General features: G+C 53.3%; 1 long non-coding RNA gene and 1 pseudogene across 2 annotated transcripts; one reads left to right on the forward strand and one right to left on the reverse strand.

Moving 5' to 3' along the window:
• Positions 1-476: 476 nt before the first annotated feature.
• LOC311624353 lies at positions 477-2,467 on the reverse strand. Its single transcript, XR_014795295.1, has 3 exons — positions 2,384-2,467; positions 1,993-2,139; positions 477-859 (listed from the first exon to the last, which is right to left on the reverse strand). It is a non-coding gene; the product is annotated as an uncharacterized lncRNA (long non-coding RNA).
• Positions 2,468-24,933: 22,466 nt separating this feature from the next.
• Positions 24,934-25,741, forward strand: LOC311624773 (cytochrome b-c1 complex subunit Rieske, mitochondrial-like; annotated as a pseudogene). Its single transcript has one exon. The product of its transcript is annotated as a cytochrome b-c1 complex subunit Rieske, mitochondrial-like (transcript).
• The last annotated feature ends 732 nt before the right edge of the window (positions 25,742-26,473 follow it).

Consider the following 26,473-nt stretch of genomic DNA (forward strand, 5'->3'; position numbering starts at 1 on the left):
CGCCACTTCTTCAAAATAGACTCACCCAGGCCACACTCTGTGCATGGGCCACAAAGTTTCAATCGTACTGTACGTGCACGCCCACACGTGGTATTTTGTGGAAGAGCCACACACAAGGGGCCAAAAGCCGCATGTGACTTTCGAACCGCGATTTGCAGACCACTGCCCTAGGCAGGCGGGCACTTGTCTCTCTCCTTCCCCAATCTATCCGCGGGGCCCAGCACAGAGCCTGGCACACAGTTGGCACCCAATCAACTCATCTATTGGACAAGTGGAGCTGTCTGCTTCCCATGGTGGTGACGATGAGCTGGGGCCAGACATGCAGAAGGGCAGGGACCGACTGGTGTGTGGGAGCAGCTGTCCCCTCACTGAAAATCCCCTCAGTCTAACCTTCCGGATTCAGCCACACGGCACTCATTTCAGGTGAGACGGCATCTGTGAGGAAGCCTGGGATGAGAGGCCAGCGGAAAGGGCTTTAATCAGCATTCCTTCTTAAGTGCACAGGAGATGAAGGTGACTTGTAATAAGACAGGAAAAGAAAATGACAAACGAACTGGAGAGAAGATAGTCAAACTCTGTGTAGTAAAGAACAGGACAGGAAGCCCAAAGGGCCAACAAACTGCATAAAAAAGAAACACGCTCAGGCCATTGGTCATTCTATGATGCAGATAAACACCAGCCAGGATTTCAAAGCAAAAGCGGCCTCCTCCCCATTCCGGCCCCCAGACGGAGGAGGTGAGGAGACAGGCCTCTCAGACCTGGCTGGTGGGGCTGTAGGGGCTGGTGGAGCTGGCGATCGCTGCAGCCATCTGGGCACTCGTCAGCGTCATCTAAGCGTTAAGGTTGCACACCCCTCATCCTATGGAAATAATTAGAAACGGGAGCAAAGGAACAGGCTTGAGAATCTTTGTCAAATATTGTAACAGCAGAAAAACTGGATACAACATAAATGGTCAGAGATGCTTAGAGGCCTGAAAGCCATTAAAAGCTGTGGCTTAAAAGAAAATCTCTGGAAAATGGATAGAGACAGACAGACTGGAAATAGCTGTACCCAAAGTATTATGGGTAATTTTTATTTTCTTAGTATGATTTTCCATATTTCTCTAATTTTCTACAGTGAATAGATTTTGTTTTATAATCAGGAAAAAAATTATAATTGTTTTGTTGTTGTTGTTTTGTGGTTTCTTTTTAAATCTTCACCCGAGGATATTTTTTCCATTGCTTTTCAGAGAGAGTGGAAGGGAGGGGAGAGACACACAGAGAGAAAAACATTGATTGGTTGCCTCCCGTGTGGCCCTGGTTGGGGATCCAGTCTGTAACCAAGGTATATGCCCTTGACCAGAATCGAACCCTCAACCCTTCCATTGCAGCTGACACTGTAACCACTGAGCCAAACTGGCTCTTTCACAAAATACCACGTGTGGGCGTGCACATACAGTACGATTGAAACTTTGTGGCCCATGCACAGAGTGTTTTACTTTTAGAGTCATGCTGTGGGTTAGAATGGGTTTTGCAATTTATTCTTATTCATTTTGTTGTTTTTTTAGCAAGGGGGGAAACTAACATTTAGTTATTTAGCCTCAAAGTCAGCTTCATCATTGATACAATAAAGTTTCTAAGAGTACCTACTGCATAGTGTGTGTGTGTGAGTGTGTGTGAGTGTGCGTGCTCGCATGTGTGATAAGAAATGAATTAAATCACTGACAAGTCCCTAGCATCGTGGTAGGCAAACTGCAGCTCGAGAGCCACATGCGGCTCTTTGGCCCCTTGAGCGTGGCTCTTCCACAAAAGACCACAGCCTGGGCGAGTCTATTTTGAAGAAGTGGCATTAGAAGAAGTTTAAGTTTAAAAATTTTGGCTCTCACAAGAAATTTTAATCGTTGTACTGTTGATGTTTGGCTCTGTTGACTAATGAGTTTGCCCACCACTGCCATGGCACAATGCCTGGGCAATGTAGCAGCTCTGACACATTAGCTGCTCCTGTGACTTTACCACTCTGGCCACGAGAGCTGTTCCCAGCGAAGACAGGGGCCCAGGAACAGGGACGAAGCTCCAGGCTTAGGGGAGAATCTGCAAAGCCTCGAGGACCCATCCCGACTGAGGCAACAGAGGACGCTCCAACAGGAAAGTCATGGGGCCCTAAGGTAAGTGTAAGAGTTCACAGGGGGCTGGAGAGAGGGCAAGGCCAGCTGCACGGGGTAGTGCGAGCAGAGCCACAGAGTGGGACCAGCATGGGGGGAGGCGATGCCAGGCTCCGGCTGCCCACACTCCCACTCTCAGCTCTATCCCAGGGCGAGACCAAAACTTACACCCAAGACTCCTGCCTCCACCCATGCCGTAAGCTACGCCTCCCACTATCCCACCCTAACCTCCAGGCTCTCACCAGGACGCTGGGCTAAGAGGTGGGGTGCGCATGTCCGAGGCTCCCCGGAGAAACGGAGAGCCCATGGGGCTGGAGCCAGATGCTGGCTGGGGTGGTGCAGATACCGTGAGGTGCCCACGGAAGTCATTTTATGACCTTTAGGTTCTGTTCAGTAGAAATCATACTTGACATTTATAACCCGAGATGGTCTCTTTACAGCAGGACAGAGAGGCAGGTGCGGACCCCATGCGGCGGCGGCAGCACTGCCCGGAGGTCGCTGGGAGCTGAGTGCCTGAGAACTGAGAGAGGGACCCCCTTGGCGGCAGCCCCCTGTCCACAGCTGATCCTCCGTGCTCAGCCTGGACGGGAGACTGACACAGGACAGGCGCCTGTACTCGCCTGCCTGTGCTGGCCGCTGTGCTGGCCCGGGGCCAGGCCGGCCCTGCAGGAACTGGCCATGTGGCTGGGGACACTGGACGCTGGCCAGGTTTTGTCGGGACCTGCCACTATACTTGCACACTAAATCCTGGAGAGCTCAGACACTGGTAGGTTCAACAATGGCCACCTGCAGGCATCAGCTCCAGTCCTGGGACCTGTGGATGTTATCTTGTTTGGAAAAAGGATTTGAGGATGAGGGCTAATCCAGGATTGCCCAGGGGGCCGTGGAAGGGAGAAACGGGAGGAGATTAGACAAACACACAGAGGGCAGGCCGTGAAGGGGAGGCCAAGATTGCTGCGGCCTCAGCCCAGGAGGCCGGGAGGTGAGGAACCAGAGCCCCGAGGCCTGAGGCCGTGCCGACACCCCTATCGTAGTCCAGGGTGCTCCTCACGCTCTCTGACTTCAGACCTGCCCAGAGTAACTTCCTGTTGTGCAGCCTCCATGTCCCTGGCAATTAGTTCCAGCAGCTGTTGGGGCGGGGCGGACAGAGTATGGAAAAGCCCAGGGCTGGGGGCCCAGTCCCGGCTCTGCCTCCTGTGGCCTGGGCACCTATCTGCCTCTCTCTCCTCTGTCTCCTCACCACGCAGGGGAGGGCTGTTCTTTACTCACCTGACGGCGACTCGAAATTTCAGTTGCATGTGACAGAACTCCAACCCCAGCAGCTGAAGGTAAGGATGCCAAATGGGTTCATGAAAGGAAAGGGCAGAAATGGTGGTCCAGCTGCAGGCTCGGCTGGATCCAGGGGTTCACAGGAACATCATCCTCCCACCCCCACCCCCTCATCTCTCCTTTCAGTCCCTGACACTCCGCAGAGGCCGCTCTCACACACTCAGGCTTGCTGGAGACCAGCTCCGACTGCAGCCTCCCCCGCTGGCCCTGCCTCTTCAGGACAGAGCACAGCGAGGGCTCTGGGGTCCTGACCCAACACGTGCTACGTTCGCAGGTCCGATCACTGTGCCAAGGGAAGGGGCATTAGGCTTGACCAGGCCTGGGTCCCGGGCCTCCCGGTGGCGCAGTGAGGAGTGGGCTGTGGGACTGGCAGCACCCAGGCGTACCACACTGATACACTGTAGTGTGTTGACCCCAAAGGCAGAGGGGTGGGGGGGATGGGAGGGGTCTTACCGAAATGGGAAAGGGCAGACACACACAGGACGGTCCACCACATAACCTCATGCCACTGCTGCAAAGCCCGGTGAGATGGCGCGCACGAACCTGCTCTCTGATGGTCGCTGTGGCCCTCTGTGATCTCAGAGGCCCCGACTCTTCCCACACTCTTCCCAGCCCTGGCTTCTGCACCATCCCCCTTCCCCCTCCTCCTCTCTGACCACCCACAGGTCTGGCCTGTGAAGGGGACCAAAGTGGGTACTGATTTTAAGCTATTTATCAAGAAGCAACTTAAGAAAGAACTTTAACCCCCCCCCCCTCTCCTGCCCAAGAGGTCCAGAGAGGAACCTGCTTCAGGAAGGGAGCTCGGCTGGACCCCCCTTGGTCGCCAGCTGCAGCCAGGACCCCAGCCTGCCGGCTCCATCTGTGCTGGCTCACTGTTTCCGAGCTGCCTGGCAAGAATGTGTCACCACGTGAGTTCCCTTCTTGCTCAACTCCCTGCATACCGCCCGTGCTCACGCCTGAGGCCCAGGATGCCATCCGTTTCCGGTGCTGCCATGTGAATGCCCGTGCACCGGTGTGAAACTTTGCTTTTCTCCTGTCAGTCTGTCTCTGTGACTGTCTGTCTCTGTCTACGTTCAGCTGGAACGTAGAAGGTGGGAGGAACAGTATTACATTTTCATACCCGCACCCCCACCCCTCACCACACACACACACCTGCAGCTGCTGTGACTGGTCCAGGGCGATGGGAGGGCTGGAGGGGTGAGCTGAGATGGGGCTGGCTCTGGGAGACCTAGAAGTTCGGCGTGAACCCAGCAGGAACAGGGCTACTGGAGGCCACTGAGCAGGAGACCTGGCATTTAGAAGGCAGTGACTGGAGGACTGTGAAACTCCCAACAGAGTTCACAGCCACAACCTGATAAAACCCTTCGAACGAGTCACTGCTGAGTCCCAGTAGGGCTGCGGAGAAAGGCTGCGTCTGCCTCCCGGCAGGCTGTTCCCGCAGACGGTGCAGGTGAGAGCGGCCTGGGCTTTAGACAGCAGCCTACTTCCCATCAGCCCGAGGCTGCCAGCTCGGGAGCCACTGTGTCTGGAAACCCGGAGCTCCATCTCCAGTGCTCTCTCTTCCAGAGGAGCAACCACACGCGGCTCTCGAGCAGTTGGCATGTGGCTGGTCGGAAGGAGATACGTAGTAATGTAAAATACACACCCAGCACCAAAAAATAGATATAAAATGTGTGTTTTTAAATTGATCACATATTGAAATGGCACTACTTTGCGCTAAATAAACTGCATGATTAAAATTAACGTCACCTGTTTGTGTTGTAGTGAACATGGCGATTAGAAAAGAGTACATGTGTTGCCTTGGGGACAGGACTGTGCTCCAGGGCTCTGGCCCGCACGCCTCTCTGCATGGACAGAAAAGCCCTGGTACAGACCAGGAGACTGAGGCTTGGCGCAGCTGAGGGATGGCAGTGCCACTAAGGGGCAGAGATAAATCCCCAGGTTGGCCTGGTTCAAAGGTCGATCTTTTATGCTCTTCACCAGGTTATATATAGCATTAGTCATGATGCTTTGGACGGCAAATAATAGAGTCCCGAACTCAAAATGGCTTTTTTTTTTTTTTTTTTTTTTGTAAATCAGCATTCATTTTCCCACATGAGCAGTTCCAAGGCTGGTTAAGACCTCACATTGTCACCCAGATCCCAGGGCTTTCCATATTTCTCTCTGCCCTGCCACCCTCCCATGTTGGTTTTGTCCCAGGTTATCCAGCTGTGGTCACTCACAATGCAGCTGCTTGCCCACCAGCACAAGAGAAGACAGCTTCTCTTTGTGCATCTCTTTCTGCAGGGAGGAAAACCCTTCCCAGAAACTCCCGAGGACCTCATAACTCAAGGTGTGGTCGACACCAGCAGCATCATCCGTGTCTCACCCAGGCCTGCTGGACCTGCGTCAACATCTCACAAGATGCCCAGTAATTCCGGGACACACTCCAGCTTGGGCAGCGTCCTCTTAGGAGGCTTCTCCTGAAATCTGATTGGCCCGGGCTGCACCATATGCAAATGCCTAAGCCAGCCTGTTAGAAAGGCAGAATCACCACAATTGGTTTAGAATCCTCCTCATTCGGAGCCTGGGCTGGGCAGGCAGCACCTTCCCCACGCACAGAAGGATGGAACCGGCTCCCGGAAGGAAAAACCATGTGTGCGTGTCTGTGGATGGAGTGGGGTGATGATGATGGGCAGGCAATCAAGAGGCCAACAATTCTTTGAAGTTAAGATGTAAAGATAAATGAGATAAAGAATATACACTGAGCATTGACCCATAGCCAGGAGGTCAAGGTTTGATTCCCAGTCAGGGCACATGTCCAGGTTGTAGGCTCAATCCCTAGTAGGGGGCGTGCAGGAGGCAACATCAATGATTCTCTCATCCATGTTTCCTACTCTCCCTCTCCCTTTCTCTCTCTGAAATCAATAAAAACATTAAAAAAAAAAAAAAAGAAAAAGAAAAAGAATATACACTGAATAATACATTCATTCATTATTCCATCCAACACTTTTTTTTTCCAGTACCAAATGCTCTTTGACCCTGAGGTTACGTGGTGCACAAGACACTGCTCGTCCCCTTGTGGGTGGAGCTGACATTGCCACAGGGAAGACAGAGAAAAAAGAAGAGGAACTAGGTAACAGATAGATAGCATAAGGACAATAGAAGGAAACAAAGGATGAGAACAGAGAAAAAGACATTTAAACAGAGACCCGAAGGTGACGAGGAGCACCACTCCCTGAGCTAGGGGAAGGGATGGGGGGGAGGGGGGTGGCGGTGAGCTCTGCAGAGGGGGTGGTTGTGTGCAAAGGCCCTGGGGCAGGAAGAAACTAGGCACGTCCAAGGAGTGAAGGGATCTGTCTGGTCTTGGGTCTTATTTAGCACCTGTGCCCCACTGGGTCATCAGGACATCCGTTCTAACATCCAGAGCTCCTCTGACCCCACTCTCAGGCCTCAAGGTAGAGCAGGAGGCTGGCACATGCCTGATTCTGTGGTCCTTGAGCAGCAGGTGTCATGTGGCCACCCCGGAGTCACTTATCATGTCTGTGCTCCTCCCCCCGAAGAGGAGGCCTCTCTCCTCACTGTGCGCTTGCAGCCCTGTCTCAGCCACATCACATCACATGGCACCGTCGGCCTCTCCCATCAGATGGGGATGCCCCTGATAATAAAGACGTTTATTTGTTCTCATTTGCAACCCTAGCACCTTGTATGGCACCAGGAATTGGTAGGTGTTCACTGTAAGTTTGCTGAGTGGATGAATGGATGCATGCGAATAGGTGAGTGAAGACGTATAGAAGCCCGGTGCTCAGGGCTCAGAGGGACTTTAAGAGCTTTTCTGGACCCACCCCAGGCCTATGGTTATCAAACCATTTGACAGAGGAGACAGGTGAGGGTAAATGAAGTCACAGGATGCTCCCAGGCCCCAGTAACGAGGTGGTGGTGCAGGTGGAGAACACAGCACACCAGGCTCTGCTGGCGTGTGATGGTCCACACCGCCTCCTGCTGGCCTCATGGGAGATTTCGCAATCTTCTCTCCGTCCCACACCTCGGGGCCTGGAAAGGACCTGAGCCTCCCTGCAGGGATGAGACATGAAGAAGGTGCAGGTACAGGAGCTCTTCAAAGAGTGGGTCCTCCTGGTCGCAGGCACTCATCACTGATCGTGTGAAACCTCTGTGCCTACAACAACCAACACGGATTGTTCTTGCCATTTCCACAGATCAGGAATTCAGGAGCAGGCTAGCTGAGCAGCTCTGACTGCCAGTCCTCATGAGGCTACAGTCAAGAAGTTGGCCAACGCCGCAGTCAACAAAGGCTTGGCTTGGGGCTGGGGGTCCAGTTCCGAGGCTGACAAGTGGGTGCTGGTTGCTGGTTCTCTCAGCCCCTCCACACAGCCCTCCACAGGCTGCTTGAGTGTCCTAAGGACCTGGTGGCTGGCTCTCCCCGAGGGTGCAATCCCAGCGGGGAGAGCCAGTCTCAGGAGCCAAGGAGTCAGCCTTCCCCTGCTGCAGCGGGAGGGTTGGAAATCTGAGAACATATTCTAAAATGCTGAACAGATTCCCAAGACCAGCCACCAGCCTGTCCGTCCCTAGCCTAGTGATGGTCAGCTGGTTGGCCAGAGTGTCCCGGGCGCCACCGATGATGGGCAGAGTGTGGCATACACTTGCATCACCACTGGGGACCCATAGGTGGCCTCAGGTCTTCTACCAAGTGCTTGTGGAGTGGGGACCTGAAGATGCACCCCCTGGGCTAACCTCCTCTTCGATGGAGACAGGGAGTTGGGCCAGCAGGGAAGCTCCCCCTCGTCTTCCCTTTGCTCTCCCTCTTCCCTCCCCTCCCCCAACCTTTGCCAAGAAGGGGACTTCCCTGTCCTCCTGTGTCTTCCGGAGGAGACAGAACTGGACCTGGCACTTTGTTAAGAGAATCTGCGTTTCCCAGACCGCCTCTGGCATCACCACCCCTCCCTGAGCCTCGGCGAACACTCACTGCTCCGTGGACTGGGTGGAAGGCCATGTTGACACAGATGGGTCTCCAGTGCTGATGAACGGGTGTCAGGCTACTCGGGGTACCAACTCACCCAACTCCAAAGGAGCACAATTAGGCACAGATTTCTTAGTTAAAAAGACACAGCCTTGGCCAAGCATCCCCGCCTTGGATAATTTATCTACAAACACAGCCCACCTGTGAGCCAGGTGTACACAAGGACAGACTTTGCAGTACGTTCCCAGTACAAGGGACTGGGACGCGATCTAAGTGTGGCCAGGCCGGGCTGGGAGGTAGAGATGCAGCAGCTGCTCCACGGAATGCTCGGTGCCCTTAGAAAGAGGGTGAGGCTTTTTATACACTGCCCCCGAGCGACCCCCAAGATACAGGGCTACGTGAGCTAAGCATGATGAGAAACATTGCATAGAATTTGCTATTGTTGAACACAGAGCCCCTTTTAGTTTATTCAGAAGGTAATGAGGAGACCTAAATCGTTTTTAATTTTTGAAAGCACAGACACTAAGCTTCTACATGCTCACACTGGAACATTCTAAGTGCCCGTTTTTTTTTGTTTTTGTTTTTTTTAATATATTTTATTGATATTTTACAGAGAAGAGGAAGGGAGAGAGATAGAGAGCTAGAAACGTCGATGAGAAACATCGACCAGCTGCCTCTTGTACACCCCCTACCGTGGATGTGCCCACAACCAATGTACATGCCCTTGACCGGAATCGAACCTGGGACCTTTCAGTCCGCAGACCGATGCTCTACCGCTGAGCCAAACCGGTTTCGACCTAAGTGCCCGTTTTGAGTAGTTATGTTCACCTATTTTTGAAAATGTTTCTAACAAATTGTAAGCAAAAGACATAAGAGCCCCTTTGAATGACATGCGGCATAATCTGTTTTCTAGCATGTTCCACAAACTCCCTTTCAGAACGCTCGTCTCGATGGCTTCTTGGTGAAGGGCACATTGGGACAATCCTCTTTCTGGAGGGGATGTTGGCATTTTGTACAACATTTAAATGCTTACACCTTTGGTCAAACAATGTCCCTTAAACAGACCTGTCCGGTAGGAACACTCACACGTGTGTGTGCAGATGTAGGTGTGAACACTTTCAGCTTTGACGCACATGGGGAAGAGTGGAAACCAGCCCAAATGTTTGCTCACGGGAGGAGGCTCTCTGAGCTGACACCACTGACCTCTGGAATCTGACGCAACAAGCGTGCAGTAGGCGTGTGGGAGCTGAAGGGCCAGGATGCTGGAGGCGCTAAGGCAAGAGCCGCCAAAGAGCCACACCGGCTGTGTCTCACTAGACAGGGGTGGGAACCTCTTATCTGCCAAGGGCCAGGGGGTGTTTATAACAGCTTTGTGGGCCATACAAAATTATCAGCTTAAAAATTAGCCCCTGCCCAGCCGGTGTGGCTCAGTGATTGAGCATCTACCTATGAACCAAGAGGTCACAGTTCAATTCCTGGTCAGGACACATGCCCGGGTTGTGGCATCGATCCCCAGTGTGGGCGTGCAGGAAGCAGCTGATAATTCTCTCTCATCATTGATGTGTCTCCCCCCCCCCCTCCTTTCCTCTCTAAAATCAACAAAAATATATTTTTAAAGATTTTTAAAAATCAGTCTGCTGTATTTGGTCAAACATTTAATTAACTCACCCCTAATGCCTTGGCAGGGCCAGATCCAAAGACTGTGGGGCCTTATTCGGTCCTCAGGCGGGAGGTTCCCTTCCCCTGCAAACAGTGGTTCTCAGCAGGGGTGGCGTTGGCCCCAGGGAACATGCGACAATGTTGAGAGACAAGTGGGGGTGGGTTCCATCAGCCAGGGGTGATGCTGAACAGCCTACAGGGCACAGGACAGCCCCCCACAACAGAGAAGGACCCGGCCCGGTGTCAGCAGTGCCCACGCTGAGACCCTCACTGACGCCCAAAACATAACCTGGCACGTACTGAATTCTCACTGGATGTTTGTTAAGTGGATGAATGAGTTATCACTAAAACACCGCACACCTGACGCTCCCTGGCGGTCAGCAGCTTGAGAAGAGGAATGCGGCAGAGGCTCGGGAAGCTTTCCCGTCTTACCGAGCGCGTGTTTGTACTATTAGCTTGTGAAGAAGCAGATTCCATCAGGGAGGAAAGAAGGGAGGGGAACCGGCTGAAGCAAATCTTTGTCAGTTATTTCTGTTGTTCCGGCCCCTTTTCTCGGCTCTGCAGTGGGTACAGTGCCTGCCTCACGGGGCTGTTGAGCGGATTAAATCAGTGCGTCCATTCAGCACGGGGACTTACAAAGGGCTCAGTAAGTGCCCTGTCCCGTCTTAAAAAGGCACCCTGAATGGCATTTTGGTTTATGTCCAGAATATGCTCCAGGCCCAGGGCTGGCTGCGAGCTTTGACTGCCCCCCTGTTTTCTGGAGTGGAGTCTGTGCAGGTGCCTGTGGGCCAGGCGGGCGGTCAGGCCCCAGCAGGTGTGTGGCGGCCGTGGGTTTGCCCACGTCTGTCTCTCCAGCGCCGGGCCAGGTGAGAACAGCGCAGCCTCCTCTTTCTCTTGCTCTGGTGCCATCTGCCCCTCACGCCTGCCCAGGGTTAATGGAGCATAAATGTGTTTGTGAGCGGAGTGGGGCTCCCCCAAGCATGCTCTGCCCACAGCAGGGCTCTCCTCAGACATCGGGAGACCTGAACCCACATTTTCCCTGCTCCGGGCCAGCTGTTGATCTGGGTCCAGGAACCCCAGTGGCTGCAAAGGCGTTTTTAATGGAGGAGGGTTGTCCTGGGAGACGGGAAACTTTCTAATCAATGCAGAACGGAGACAGAGGAGAGGGCTGGACAAGGAGCCCATTACCGCCCCCCCTGCACGTAGCCCCATTTAGCAGCAAATCCTTAAGCCAGCGCTTGTAAAAAGCCGCTTGTTTGGGACTGACCTTCCCATTCATGTAACGCGATATTGCACGCTTGGCCAACCCCCGTGAGCAGCTAGACATATGCTGTCAGCTGGGCACTGCTGCCCGCTATTAGGATGGTTCTGGAAGCATATGTGGGAATGGGCCTGCCCTGGAGACTGGTGGGAGGGAGGGGGGGACTGCAGAACACTGGCAATTAGAGGAGCCACCCTGACCCTCTCCGGCGTGGGGCTGCAGAGGAAGTTCGGACTGCATCTCCTGAGCATGGGAACAATTAGGGGCAACAACCAATCGTGGAAAAGGAAACTTAAAAATAGGAACCTGGTTAAATGACCCAGTAAACACCCCCCTACCCCCGCCCCAGCCCTCCGGCGAGGGCGGAGGGGCGGCATCTGGGGTCCACGTGGAAGGCCCCTCCTCCCCCTCCTCTGGATAATGACTTCCCCTCACAATTTCCTGGAGGAAGTGCTGCAATGATCTTCCAGGGGTAAAGTGAGTGGGCGATTCTTAATTTCAGCCTGAAGTCTCTCTCCCAGCCGTCTTCTCATTACCCCGTCCGCAGGAGCCCCCGTTCCTCTCGCGGGTGGGGGTGGGGGTGGGGGTGGGCTGGCCCTGCGCTGGGCCTGGGTGTGCACGGGACTCTCCCGGCTCCGGTCACTGTCAGGGTCGGGTCAAGGAGGAGAAACTATCCATTTCCTCTCGCTCCCAAAGACAGCACCAGCTACCTCTTACAAAGCACTGGCTTTCCAGCGGTCCTTGACCTGCGCCGGCCAGCAGGGTACCGCCAGCGTCAGTCCCGTGTGGCTACGGAGCCCTGACAGAGGCTGGCAGTAGAATGGAGGAGCTGAAGTTTTAACTCCATTCAACTTCAATTAATCTCAAGCTGAAGACTGACAACTAGGGCACTGGGAAACGCTGGGAACCACTTGGGTGTGTCTGTCTGCTTTTTGAACTGTGAGCTGAAAAAAATCTAAGCAAAGGTGAGTATTTCCGGGAAAACCCAGTGCCCGGATGGCGGTGCACCATCAGCGTGAAAATACACAGCAGATTTCAAAGACTTAAGAAAAGACCGATGTTGAGTGATAATGCTTGCAATAGATTGGGATAAATACTACATTATTAAAGTTACTGTCGCCTAAATCTGTTTGGCAACAATGCGAATACACACACCACCACTGAACACTATGCTGAAAAGTGGTTCACGTGGTAGGTTTCAAGTCATACGTCTTATACACAATGAAAACGTGAATGCCACCTGCTCCTTTATTCTTCCTACACTGTGGCTGCCAGAAGCGTGAGGTCCGCCCTGGCCCACACTGGTCCCCTCGGACAGAGCTGGGCGCACAGCCTCCTCGGTGGCCAGCGGCTCCCGGCGCACACAGCCTGCATCCCCATGGAGAGGAGGGGACCTCGCTCCACAGGCCAGGCTCAGGCAGCCACGCCAAGGAAGTATTCTGGACTGGAATTCGAGGTCTGGGGTGATAACTTCCGGCTGCCTCTCCTCCACCAAGCCCTCTCTGCTTCCTGGTCCCGGCAGGGGGAGGGGGGTGTGGAGAGCATTCAGAGACAAACAGCTAGGCTTTGGTCTCAGGCACGGTGCAGGCGATTTTACTCAATAACTGCCTGCCCAGTTCATCAATCTGAATGCTGCCTTAGACGCTGTGCCTGAGGGTCACTCCTCCACCCACATTCACCCCTCCTGCCTCTTCTCCCTGGAGTTGCAGTAAGAGCTAAGCGGAGCGACATTTGAAAGCCAAGTTCCCTCCTCCCTGGCGCATTTCCAAAGCCCCTGTGAAAGGGGGTCAGTGCCCTTCCTCAGATTCCCCCAGGGCTCAGAGCACGCTCACCGGAGGGCCCAGCCCTGCAGTCTCCATCCTGCTCTGCCCTCAGAGAGCAGGGGAGGTAGCACAGAGGTGACCTGGCCGCCTCCACCTGCTCCCCCGTGGAGACGGCAGCCACTGTAGCTGGCGGAGACCCAGGCCGAGTGCAAGGCACCGGGCGGGCTGCTGGGCTCTGCGTGCCCACAGGACCCGGATGCACTCTGGCAGCGGTCACACTCCCTGGCCTCTGTGCCTGGAAGGCTCCAAGCAGAGCAGCGCCCCCTGGGGCAGGGGCAGGCGCTGCCAAGGACCCACGCACGCATGCTTGGTTTCCACACCCATTCACTTCCCGCTGCGATTGCCCGCAGAGCCTGTGCCCGCACAGGCCCTGCCAGGCATGGGGTCTGTCCTGCTGAGTGGGCTGCACAGGCTTCTTGCCCCAAGAGATGGACACCCTCTTGCCCCCGGAGGCAGGGAGCAGGCAGACATGTGACAAGTGGTCGGGGGAGAGGGGGAAGGGGGGCAGCAGAACAGGGTGCAGGTAGCTTGGGCAGGCCCGGTGGACCAGCGTGTTCTCCAAGCTCTTGGGTCTCGGGTGGGGTGATGTCACCTGCACCTGAAGGCTGGGGTCGGAGAGCTGTCAGCCCGGGAGCCGCTCGGAGAGAGGGAAGTGCCTCCCGGATCAGAGCCACCTGGGGTGGGTGGAGGGCTGGGGTCTGGGTTGGGGGTTTCTCTGTCCCAGAAAACATCCTAGGAAGCCAAGGACTAGCTATCCACCACTCTGCTACATGCAGCTTCAAAAAAGTGCGATACACTGTACCCTACGTGTAAGGAAGTCCAACAAAGCTCTCCATTTCCCGGCGGCCAGTGTGATACCTCATGCTTCTTGAATATCGGTATAATTCATTTCCTCTAGTATGTCTGCTCAGTTTGGGAGCCTCGGCCTTGCTGTCACTTCTGTGGGCGCTTCGGTGGCTGGTGCCAGAGCCAAAACCCGGCGTCTGTGCCGAGGACGGAGGGAGAAGTGCGCGGCCCTCAACCCGGCCGCAGTGGGGAGCGGTGATGACCCCATGGGGCCGCCACGTCACCCATGGGACCCGAGGCACGTGGGAGCCAGACCCTCCCTCCACCCCCCGCATCAGCGGAGCACGCTCTCCTGCGGGCCCGACGCTGTCCCCGCGCGGGGAGGGGCGGCGTGGCGTGACTGACAATTGCTGCGTGGGGCAGTGGCCCCTGTGCCAACTCGTTCACAACACCTGTCATCACGCGCTGTCAGGAGGCTCGCTTAGCATTTAATTTATGCCGTGGGTGTCAGGAGCGGCACCGGCTGTGGGAGCCATCACGTGGCCGTTGTTGACGAGCCGCGTCTCTCCTGACAGGTGGGGGTGGACTGTTGGGGAGACCTCCAAAGCGCCCCAGCCCTTGAATCCCGGGACAGAGGGTGGCCGTGGTGGTCCCCACCGGAAGGCAGAGCTGCTAAGGGGAAGGGGAGGAGAAAGGGCCGCTCTCGGGTTTGGGACTCTCCACCCCCCACTGGCCCTGCATGCGGCCAGGACCCAGTGACAGCCGCCTCCGGCCCAGAGTCCTTGGGAACGCCTTCACTTCCTGCCATCTGAGCCGGGTTTCCACGCTGTGCTCAGGCCAGATTCTCCCGTGTCTCAGCCCTGCGTGCCAGCTGTACACAGCCTTCTGCGCAGAGATGTCAGTGCATAATTGATCTTTTGAAAAATGCCAGCCGTGGAGGTGCACCATTTGCCTCTGACAGCCTGCGCGTCTGAAATGTAAATCAGGTGGCAGGTCCTCCTAGGGAGCAGAGGGGCAGGATCTCGCAGATGCCAGTGGAGGGAGAGGGTGAGCATATCTTGGTTTACAATTCTAAACAGGTCCTTCCCCCAAGATCCCATTTCCTGTTTTACACAGGGCATTGGTGCTTCTGTTTTTTGGTTCAATGTTGGAGGCAGAGGACAACTTTGGCACCACTAGCTGTCCTGTGAGGCTACAGAGCTGGTGGCAGGAGCTCCACCCCCTTTACCCATCGCAGGAGCTTACAAAGGAGCCAGAGAGCGGAGAGCGGGAAAATGATCAGCGTGCCCAGTGCCTCCTCTTGCACTTTTAAGGACCTTCTGCTCCCACTGGGCTCACCTGGACAGCCAGCATAGTCTCTGCATCCTTAATTCTACCCGCACTGTGAACTTCCGTTTACTGAGTGAGGCTCCATGGCCATAGGTTAAGGGGATTAGGATGGACGCTGCAAGGAGGGGGTAGTACTGTGCCATATATTTTTATTGATTTCAGAGAAGAAGGGAGAGGGAGAGAGAAACATCAATGATGAGAGAGAATCATTGATAGGCTGCCTACTGCACGCCTCCTACTGGGAATCGAGCCGGCAACCCAGGCATGTGCCCTTGACTGGAATAGAAGCCAGGATCCTTCAGTCCACAGGCTAATGCTCTATCCACTGAGCCAAACCAGCTAGGGCCTATGTCATATTTTAAGTAAGGTGAGTTCTAACACACTTCCCCCAAACTGAATGGGCCACACATTATCACCAAAATGTGTTTCTATAGTTCACGTTCTTGCCTTATTATAGAGATTTGTCCATCACCAGCCACAAAGCACCAGCAGCAGCGGTGACCACGTATTGTCTCTACCCCACACGCCAGCAGTGAGCTAGTATGTCCTGGGCGTGGCCACCTGTCCACGTGAACACACGACCCCACTTCAGAGGCAGGCCTGCTGCTGTCGCACACCCACACTTCCTTCTCAACGTGTCGCCTCGGGACCTGCTGTCCAGACAGAGACAAAGCCAGGGAACTGATGTCCTTGGCAGTTGACAGAGAGGACGGGCTTCCCGCACTCACTAACACCTGCTCTTTACAACGAAAGGGGGCTGGAAGTCCTGAGTGTGAAGACCGGTTTGAGAAAGGGGCCCAGATCCTCCGTACACATGCTGCCCTTTCCTCCTCAGGAGAATGCCATCGTAGAGTTCCTCTTTCCATTTCCTGGGGGACTGGCCAACGCCCCAGACGGTCTGTATCAGTTCCAGGCGGACTATCCTTTTTTAATAACATATACATTGTCAAGAGAAATCAACGAAAAAGCTGCGGTAAGCAGCCGCGTCAATTCATTCTTTCAGAAAGAGGTTCTTCAGCCCGAACGGACGCCTTCCCCTGCCAGAGAGCGCTCTCCACGCACACGGCGCCTCTCGTCCTGCGTCCTTCTTGGCCTTCCTTTTCTTTCCTCAACAGGAGTCATCCCCCGGGGACAGAAACCACCCGGGAGCTGAGGGCTGTGGGGACTAAGCTGTCTCACTGAGTGGAGGCCTGCGCCCCGCCCGGCAGAGCCCGCCAGAAGCCAGCTCCCGCAGGAGGGCGGCTTGAGTGGGATCACCCAGCTGCAAGGCCAAGTTCAGGCGATCACTGCTCCCTTCGTTGTGTGGAGATGATATCAATGATGTCGCCCTCAGCACCACAAAAGAAAATATTCATGCACATCGAGAGACTGTGATGCCACAGGTGGAAGCAGGTGCAGTATGGGAGCGTTTAGAGCCTGGGTGTAGAGTCTGTGAGACCTGGATCCAAAGCCCCACTCTACAAGTCAGTTCCTTAAGCCTCACTCTTCCCATCTCTGAAATGGGGAGGCCCATGGCCCCCGCCTCCGGGGTTGGTAGGGAATTGAATTATAGGATGTGTCTGAAGAGCTGTGTACAATCGCCAGCACTCAACAGAGACTATAACAATTTTCTCTCAGTGCGGTTATTCTCGGTGTTTTTCTCCAGCTTTGAACAGGGACCTCCTTTTAATTATCCTTTTTATGCCTCAACAGGTCAGTTTTCTTGGATGCTTAGCACACAGTCATTGGGTTTTCACCATGTACGCATACAATTTCACAAGCCACGTTCTGTCACTTAAAGACCAATAATGATTTGATGGAGCTGAGAATCCAGGGGGCTGGTGCCGCCCGCTGAGGGCCAGGGGAAGCTTTGTTTTGTGTCATTCATTCCATTTCTTCTCACCGTGTCCGACCAGGAACTGCTCTGACCACCGCTGCCTCCAGACTCAGTTAAATACACATCCATCTAGAAAGCTGAGTGTCAGAATCACACTGGGCCAGACACCCCACCCCTGAAAGTGCCTGCTGAGCCGCATGGACATTGCCCAGCTGGTGTCTCCCACGGCCCTCGACAGCGTGGCTGTTGCCTGGAGCAGAGGACAGACTCCAATACAGAAAGTGGAATCTCGCACTCTGGAGAAAGGAAAATCTTGTCTGGGCCAGAAGACGCCAAGAGGTAACGCTGGGTGGTTCACCGAGGGGAGGATGCCCTCCTGTGCCGGGAAGAGGGCATTCTTGTCACTAGAGATGGAGAATGCACATCAGGCTGAATCTGTGCAAGCCAACCTTCTGAAACCACTCTTCCCTCCATCGGTTCCCTGGGCATCTCCTGGTCCCTTCCCCACACTTTACTGCCCTTTGCTCCAACTCTTTTTCCTCCATCTTAACGCATTCCCACAACTTACTGTTCTTTGTCTCCATAACATACGCTCTCAGGTCTAACTTCGTCCTAGGAAGCCCCCATGCCATGTAAAAATAGCGATGGCAAATGACATGTGTATGCCTTTTCTCCTGTTGGTCTGTCCTTTGTCAGTTCCATTCTCAGACCCCAGTCCCAGAACCTAATAGGGTGGAAGAGGCCCGTGCCCAGCGGGAAACACAAGTCAGAGAAGGAGATGAGGGAGGAGGAAGTGCAGGCCTGAGGACGTACAGATGCCCCTGTGCACCGAGCCTGAAGCTGTGCCTGGGCTTCCCACTTCCTTGAGTCGATAACTCTCCTTTTCCTCTTCTTAGGCCAGTTTGCAACCAATGGAGTACTGAGTGCTGCTCCCCCATTTTACAAAGAGGGTGCAGAGTCTGAGAAGTTAAGTCACTCTTCCTATGGCTACAGTGCAACTGGCAAAACCAGAATTCAACCCCAAGTCTGTGCAACCCTAAAGCCAGAGAGATGCCCATAACAGGAGACCGCGTGCCCTCCCCAGTGCTGTCTTCAGGGCCAGGAACTTCACGGACAGCAGCTACGTGAGCAGTTCCCGTGGGGAAAAGGAAAGAATGAGAAGAGACGAGGCCCACACACAGTGGCAGGTGGGGAAACTGTCCGCAGCTTTTCCTTTGACAACTAGCTAATCCCTTCTCGAAGGGGAAAGCAGCGTGTCTAACCCAAATCCAAAGGTTTCTGATTTGGAGATGGTATTCTTCGGTATTACATGTGCTGAGACTTGGGTTTCCAGACTAGTCACTAATAATGTACCCGCACAACCAAGACGAACCCTCCAAACGGAATGTAATATTCTGCACTTGGATTCCGCTGGCCTAATTGCTGCCTTTCTGCGATTAGTCCCCGTGGCCTGGTACGGACAGCTTGGTTACGACTTTGAAATCCTCCAAAATTGCTAGATCTTACCCGAAATCTGATTTCACTCTTTTTTTTTTTTTTTTTTTTAGTGCATTCCAAACATGAGCCGTGATTTTTTAAAATGCACATAAATATTTGCAATCAGCATCGCTTGGGCTCTAAAGATAAACAGTCATAAAACAATATTGTGACCGCATTTTCCCCTCCTGCTAAACAACTTCCTCCGCGGGGGAAAGGTTAGGCCAATCAGAGGTAAATTAGCTGCAGCTGCAGCCAGCCCCCCTCAGACAGAGAAGCCGTGCAGGAGTGTGCCCGGTCCGCGCTGCGAGGCTGCGGGAACTCTCCGGGGCCAAGCCCGGAGGACGAGCGCCCTTCCCAGAGCACCGTGGGAAGGCGGCGGCGGTGGGGCAGGAATGGGGCACACAGCCTGCGCCTCTCTCCCATTGACGGTCTTGTGATGGGTTCATTCAAGTGTACGCGTGTTTAAAAATGTTATTTTTAAAAACAGCTTATTGTTTTAATTTACGCAGCCACGGGCTGCCAGCAGTCTTCCACCCTGCTGCCAGAGGAAACATAGCTTCCAGCTTTAACGCCGTTGTCCAGCTCACTGCCAGTGCGTGGTGTGGGGACTGCGAAGCCATGGGGCAGCGGCAGGCATGCTGCCCCCCCCCCCCCCGACTCAAGGGGTCTCAGGCTCCTACTGCCCAGACGACTTTCCAACCCACTTTGTCCCCGACATCCCTCAGCAACACCAGCTGCATCCCAGTGGCCTGGCCAGTGGCTGAATGCTCTCAGGGTGAAGATTAAGGTGATGCGTTCATTCATTCGTTCACCCATTCAGACGCTTACCCAGTCCTGCTGGTCACCAGCATCCCTCTGCGGGCTGGAGACCCATAGCAGCGGAGCCGCCCTCCTGAGCTGCCTTCATCGGGGACAAGCCAGGAGCGACCCACACACGGTGGGGTGCTGGCAGGAAGAGGATGAAGGGGGAAGGAGTTTGGAGAGGAGGGAGGGCGATGCCACTTCATTTTGTATTTGTTTGATGTGTAACATTGGGGAATGATAGCCCCTTTTCTTGCGACTTCCTTTGTTCAACAGGCCACATTTTTGGGGCTAAGGTTCCAATTAGCCCAGAGTTTCAGAGTTCACGGTCAGGAACCAGGCAGTGGGTTCAAATCCAACTTGCCATGCATGAACTCGGAGATCCTGGGTGACCTGCTTACCACCAAAGTACCTCCGTCTCCTCCACCGCTCATCAGAGGAACAGCCAAAGCCACTCCACGAGTCCCAGGAACAGCATGTGCACTGAGAGCCAGGCTGCGGGTTTGCCACACACACGGTTACATCACTCCCTGGAGCGCCGACGATCCCAGTCAGTGGTGGGCAGCCTCCGATGGGTCACCTCACTTCGCCCCTGGGCCATGGCCAGATGGCCATGTAGGGTATGTCCAGGTTCCCTGACACTGCTGTGTGAGCTCCTGGGCAGCCTGTGTGTATTCACTGACCCCTGTATTTCTTGGGCCACTCACTCCCCAAGAGTGAGGGTAAGCAGGGATCTTAGGGGGACCCAGGTCACTGCTCCCCAGCCTGCCATTTGCTCCCAATGTTATCAGTCTCTGAAACCCTTGCCACTATGATGCGTGAACACTGGGATCCAGGGGTGTTTGATGAGCTTTTGGTGGGGCTGGACCTCTTTATACAGAGGGAACCCAGAGGCTGGGTTCCAACCCAGCTCTAGCCCTCACAGGCCTGGAGAACCTGGGCGAGCCTCAGTTTCCTTCTCTGTGAAATGGCAGCAGCAATCACTGGACCGCAGCACAGGGGCTTGGTGCAGAATCAGTAAGAGAGGTGATCAAAGGGGTGCATGGTGCATGGTGCATAGCCAGCCCACCAAAACGTTTGCTCCCGAATGTGCATTCACTGCTCACATACTTTTAAAAAAGACCCTCACTCAGCCGGTGTGGCTCTGTGGTTGAGCGTCAACCAATGACCAGGAGTTTATGGTTTGATTCCTGGTCAGAGCACAGATCCAAGTTATAGCTCAATCCCCAGTCTCGGTGTTACCCTCTGAGTTCACACAGCCATTAGCTCCTCCCCCTACCACCCTTCTCCTTTTTAAACTAAGCACCTGTTTTCAAGATGAAAAATGCTCAATGCACCCAGCCAGCACGTTAAACCAAGTTGTCACGTAAAAAAATACCAGCCAATTGCTAACATTCTTAAGCTTGGTGCCAGGTTAAGTACATTCCATGAATTCACAGCATTCCGATAAGGTGGACATAATGCCTGTCTCCCTATAAAGAGACTAAAGCACAGAGAGGCTCAGCTACTGCCCGAGGTCACATAGCTAGGAGGGGCAGAATAAGAACTTGGGTGCAGGAAGTCTGGCCCTACCTCCATCACTCTTCTGTCCCCACAAAGCCACCCAGTGGCCCTCAGCTGTGGGTGTTGCGGTTCTTATTATGAGCTGGGCCCATACCACCTAAAGGTATGCTTCATTCAGCAACTAAGTTCCCTCAAAGGACCCCCCTCAGGGTGATGCTGCTGAAATGCCAAGGTTCCCTGTTGGGCGGCATTAGCCGGATCCCTAAGGAAAAGCAGCAGCTCCCGCACCCTTTCTGGTTGGAGATTTTGCTTTGTTTTGTCTTGTTTTCAAACTGCAGCTCTGAGCATGTTTGACCCAATGGTGAAGCTCTGATGTTTCTTTGCAGGAAAAGAGGCGCTATTGTTAAGGCAAATATTGATTTATCATTTGTAACTACTGATGCTGGAAAACAGAAGAGGGTCTTTTATACATATACTAAAGGCCCATTGCAGGAAGATTCCTGCAATAGAGCTTCCTGCTGCAGTCTCTGCTGCCCTGCCTGATTCCTTCCCTTCTCCCCAGCCGCTTGCTTGCTTCTCCGCACCTTTTGTAGCTCTTGGCTTCTTTCTGCGCAGTCTTCAGTCTTCACTCTGCGCCTGGATATGCTAATTAACCGCCATCTTGGTTGGGTTAATTTGCATACTCATCCTGATTGGCTGGTGGGTATGGATTGTGGGTATAGGAAAGGTAAGGTCAATTTGCATATTTCTCTTTTATTATATAGGATATACATAGATATAGATTTACATATATATGTGGATAGATAGATAGATAGATAGATAGATAATAAAAGACAGCAGGGGGGCTTGGGGGCTTCCTTAGCAAGGTGGTGGCGGGAACACTTCCAGACCCTGCAGACAGAGCCCAGACAACAGGGTATAGGGGCTTCCTTAGTGTGACAGTGTCAGCAAAGCCCTCAGGCCTGGCAAACAGAGCACACTGCTGGGCATTGAGGCTTCCTTCGCATGGAGCATGGTGTCAGCAAGCAGAGAGTGGACAGCAGGGCATGGGGGCTTCATCTCCATGGCTGCAGTGAAACCCCCAGGCCCCACAGAGAGCAGAGAACCACGGGTAGTCCTAAGCCATCTGTAAGACATCCCCTGAGGGCTCCTGTATTGCAGAGGGAGCAGGTTGGCCTGAGGGACCCCCATGCACAAATTTCATGCACCGGGCCTCTAGTATATATATGAACTTTTTAAATTTAAAAATATATAAAAGTATTATTATTATTGATTTCAGAGAAGAAGGAAGAGGGAGAGAGGAACAGAAACATCAGTGATAAGACTCATTGATCAGCTGCCTCCTCACGCTCCACCCCACACTGGGGATTGAGCTACAAATTGGGTCTGTGCCCTGACCAGGAATTGAACCATAAACTCCTGGTCATTGGTTGACACAACCACAGAGCCACACCGGCCGAGTAAGGGTCTTTTTTTAAAGTGTGAGCAGTGGATGCACATTCAGGAGCAAACGTTTTGGTGGGCTGGCTATGCACCATGCACCATGCACCATGCACCCCTTTGATGGCTTCTCTTACTGATTCTGTATGAAGCCCCTGTGCTGCGGTCCAGTGACTGCTGCTGCCATTTCACAGAGCAGGAAACAGGCTCGCCCAGGTTCTCCGGGCCTATGAAGGCCGGAGCTGGGTTGGAACCCAGCCTCTGGGTTCCCACAGCCAAAGGGCAATCCTAGCCTCTGCCTCGGAGGAAAGCACTAGAAGGCACTGCTGGGAAGACTGCAAGGTGTTTCAATTTTGTTCACTGCAGTGACCAGGTTTCTGTTTGAAAGAGCTCATATACCAAAAGCAACAAAAACAAAACAAAATAAAACCACAGCAGGCTGGTCCATCTGGGGAGAGAACCAGGTCACACGTCCTCACTCCGTCTTCCAGACCTCAGGGACTGTGGGTGTTCTGTGAACAGAAACTTTGAACAGTTTAAAGGGGAATCCCAGTGCTGAACGATGAAACTAAGGGGGCTGCATCTCACACACGAGGAAAGTGAAGCTTGACCTGGGAAGAAATTTCCCCAATGTCACTCTGACCTCTAGCTGAAGTTATAGTGTGGTAGGCCAATTAATGGCTCCCCAAAGATGTCCGAGTCTTAATCGCTGGAACTTGTGGCAATAGGGACACTGCAGGTGTGATTAGGACTCTGAAATGAGAGATTATCCTGGATTATCTGGGAACCTCAGGTCATCATAAGGGTCCTTATAAAAGGGTGGCGGGGGGGGGGGGGGGGTTCAAAGTCAGAAAGAGATTGGAAGATGCTACCATCATGATTTCGAGGATGGAGGAAGGGGCCACAAGCCAAGGAATGCTGGCGTCCTATGGACATGGAAAAGGCAAGATGATATTCTCCCCTGGAGCCTCCAAGAGTGCCGACACCTTGATTGGAGCTGGGCAGATCAGTGTAGAACTGGGTAGGACTTCTCTGTAACTGGAAGATAATGAACTTGTGTTCTTAGAAGCCACTAGTTTATGGTAATTTGTTACAACAGCAATAAGAAACTAATACAGCAGCCCTTCTGCATCCCCCTTCACGCCTCCCCCCACCGGCAAACACACATACTGTTTCTGGATTATTATGACAAGGAATTGCTCACTATTTGCTAACTCAGTGTTTTCAGCATCTTTATAGAACATTACTAGGAGAGTAGTGGGGACTGTTGTACTGAAGCCCAGCCACACCCACGGTCAACGTGCTGTCTGTGCTGTTCTCCTGCTGCTACGGGCGAGGCTGAGGAGTTGCCACAGAGACTGTATGGCCCACAAAGCTGAGGATGTTCTCCGCCGGCCCTTTACAGAAGGAGCGCCCTGACCCCTGCATTATCGCACGAGGAAATCAACCTGAGGGTGAAAGCTGATGGCCAAACATTTCCATTCAATGAAAGGGCGACCTAAAACACCATTTTTATTCTGCCACAAGCGAGTTCTCTTATTGCCAGAAAACTGAGAGGGAAAACTATTCAGGGGCCAAAAGGCTGCTGTTGGGTTTTGTCACTTCTTTAAGCCAAACCTGGGGAACAGAACTGACTTTTGCTTAATTTGACTGGTCAGCTCAGCTCCAGTTTTTCAATGAAATCACTTCTTGTTCAGATGTGCACTCTTGTCTGTGAGGGAGGAGTCTTTGAAGATAAGTCACTGTGGGGTTTAAATCCCAGCTCTATCACTTCCAAGCTGTGCAACCTTGACACAGTTACTCCTCCTCTCTGAGCCTCAGTTTCCTTACATGAGCAATGGGGATATTAATTATATTTTTTTACTAGAGCCCCGGTGCATGAAATTTGTGCACTGGGGGAGGGTGTCCCTCAGCTCAGCCTGCACCCTCTCCAATCTGGTACCCCTCAAGGGATGTCCGACTTCTGGTTTAGGCCCAGGGGCTGCAGCACACCTATAGGAAATGGGCCTAAAACAGCAGTCAGACATCCCTCTCATAATCCAGGACTGCTGGCTCCCAACTGCTTGCCTGCCTACCAGCCTGATCAATGCCTAACTGCTCCCCTGTCAGCCTGATCACCCCCAACTTCCCTCCCCTGCTGGCCCAGTAACTCCCAACTGCCCTCCCCTGCCAACCCAGTCACCCCTAACTACCCTCTCCTGCAGGCCTTGCCCCCCCCCCCCCCATTGCCCTTCCCTGAAGGCCTGATTGCCCCCAACTGCCCTCACCTGTAGGCCCAGTCACCCCCAACCTCCCTCCTTTGCTGGCCTGGTCACTCCTAACTGCCCTCCCCTGCTGGCCTGATCACCCACAACTACCCTCACCTGCCAACCATCTTGTGGCGGCCATCTTTGACCACATGAGGGCAGCCATCTTGTGTGAGGGTGTGAGGGTCAATTTGCATATTACCTCTTTATTATAAAGGATTATTTGCTGATTACTAAGTGATGATCCTAAGTTGCTTATTAGGATCATTATTATAAAGTCCCCGATCAGATGACTGTCATCTACAAAGGGCTTAAAATGGAAACTCTACCCTTTTTTAAAAATATATATGTTATTGGGTTGCCATGTTGTCGGTCACCACCTGCTCGGGCCCATTCATACCCATACTATTGACCTCCTCCCGCGTGGTTGCAGGCATGCTGTGGCCCCTGGTGCCACAGTGCTAGATGCTGGACGGGAAGCGGCCCTTCCTCTGCCTGGAGTCACTGAATGGCCAGGCCAGGCGAGCGGGCCTCTGGTCGCCATCGTGGCCTCAATGTCCCTGCCTCCATCTGTTATTACCACAGAGACGTCCAAGTGCCCAACTTCTCCAATGACTGCCGCGCCGATGACTGTCCTAAATGGAGTGCTCTCCTGCTCGCAGGAAGCTTCGCTGCCTACACCGCCAAGAATGTCATCTCCCAGGTTGTCTCCAGCAGGAGCGCCTCTGCTGGCCATGTCCAACATCGAAATCAAGCTGTCTGACATCCCAGAAGGCAAGAGCATGGCCTTCACGTGGAGGGGCAAGCCGCTTTGTGCATCATCGAGCCCAGAAGGAGTGGGACCAGAGGCCTCCGTGGACATGTCCCACCTGAGGGACCCCCGGCACGACCTGGAATGAGTGAGTAAAGAAGCTCGAGTGGGCCATCCTGATCGGGGCCTGCACGCATCTCGGCTGCGGGCCCAGGGCCAATGTGGGAGATTTTGGTGGCTATCACTGCCCTCGCCGAGGGTCCCAATGACGCCTCTGGCAGGATCCGGAAGGGGCCTGTGCCCCTCAACCTTGAGGTTCCCTACTGTGAGTTCACCAGCAACCAAGTAGTGGTGGTGGGCGTGGCCCCTGCTCCAGGCACAGGCTCTTTCATCCCCAGTCTCCTCAGAAAAGGCACCTGAGTGCAGGTCTTCTGTACTTCACAGAGTTGGTATGCACTACGTAAGATTTGCTGATAATGTATTTGTAATGCTAATGTGAAGTGATTTTTACGGAGAGGAAGGGAGAAGGGTAGTTAGAAACATTTATCAACTGGTTCTTGCACGCCCCCTATTGGGGATCCAGCCTGCAACCAAGGTACATGCCCTTGACCGGAATCAATTCCTCAGTCAGAGGGCCAATGTTCTATCCACTGAGCCAAACCGGTTAGGGCAAATGCTGCCCTTTTAAAATATGGGGTGTGCAAAAGTAGATTTACAGTTGTTTATATGGGAAATAGCACGATAATACAAGAATAAAACTGTTTTTCATGTACTCAGAACTGTAAACCTACTTTTGCTCCACCCTGTATATTTTTTTCAATTTTTATTTATTGAATTTAGGGAAAGAGAAGATGGGGGCGGGGGGGAGATATATATAATGCTCCACCCATTTATTCATTCATTGGTTGATTCTTGTATGTGCCATGAGCAGGGATCTAACCAATTGAACTATCAGCCAGGGCCACCCCATGCAATCTTATTAGATGTTTTATTGCCATCTCAGACACACATGATGGAGTTATAAGGAACCAAGGTTTGTTATTCCTGCCTCTAACAGAGTGGCCAAACTAAACACAGGACACCTAGCTAAATGAATCTAAATAGAGATGAAGTGTTTTAGTGTAACTCTGTCCCAAATGTCACCTGGGACAC

Source organism: Pipistrellus hanaki (assembly GCF_964339955.1).
Source record: "Pipistrellus hanaki genome assembly, chromosome: 6".
NCBI classification, from domain to species: Eukaryota; Metazoa; Chordata; class Mammalia; order Chiroptera; family Vespertilionidae; genus Pipistrellus; species Pipistrellus hanaki.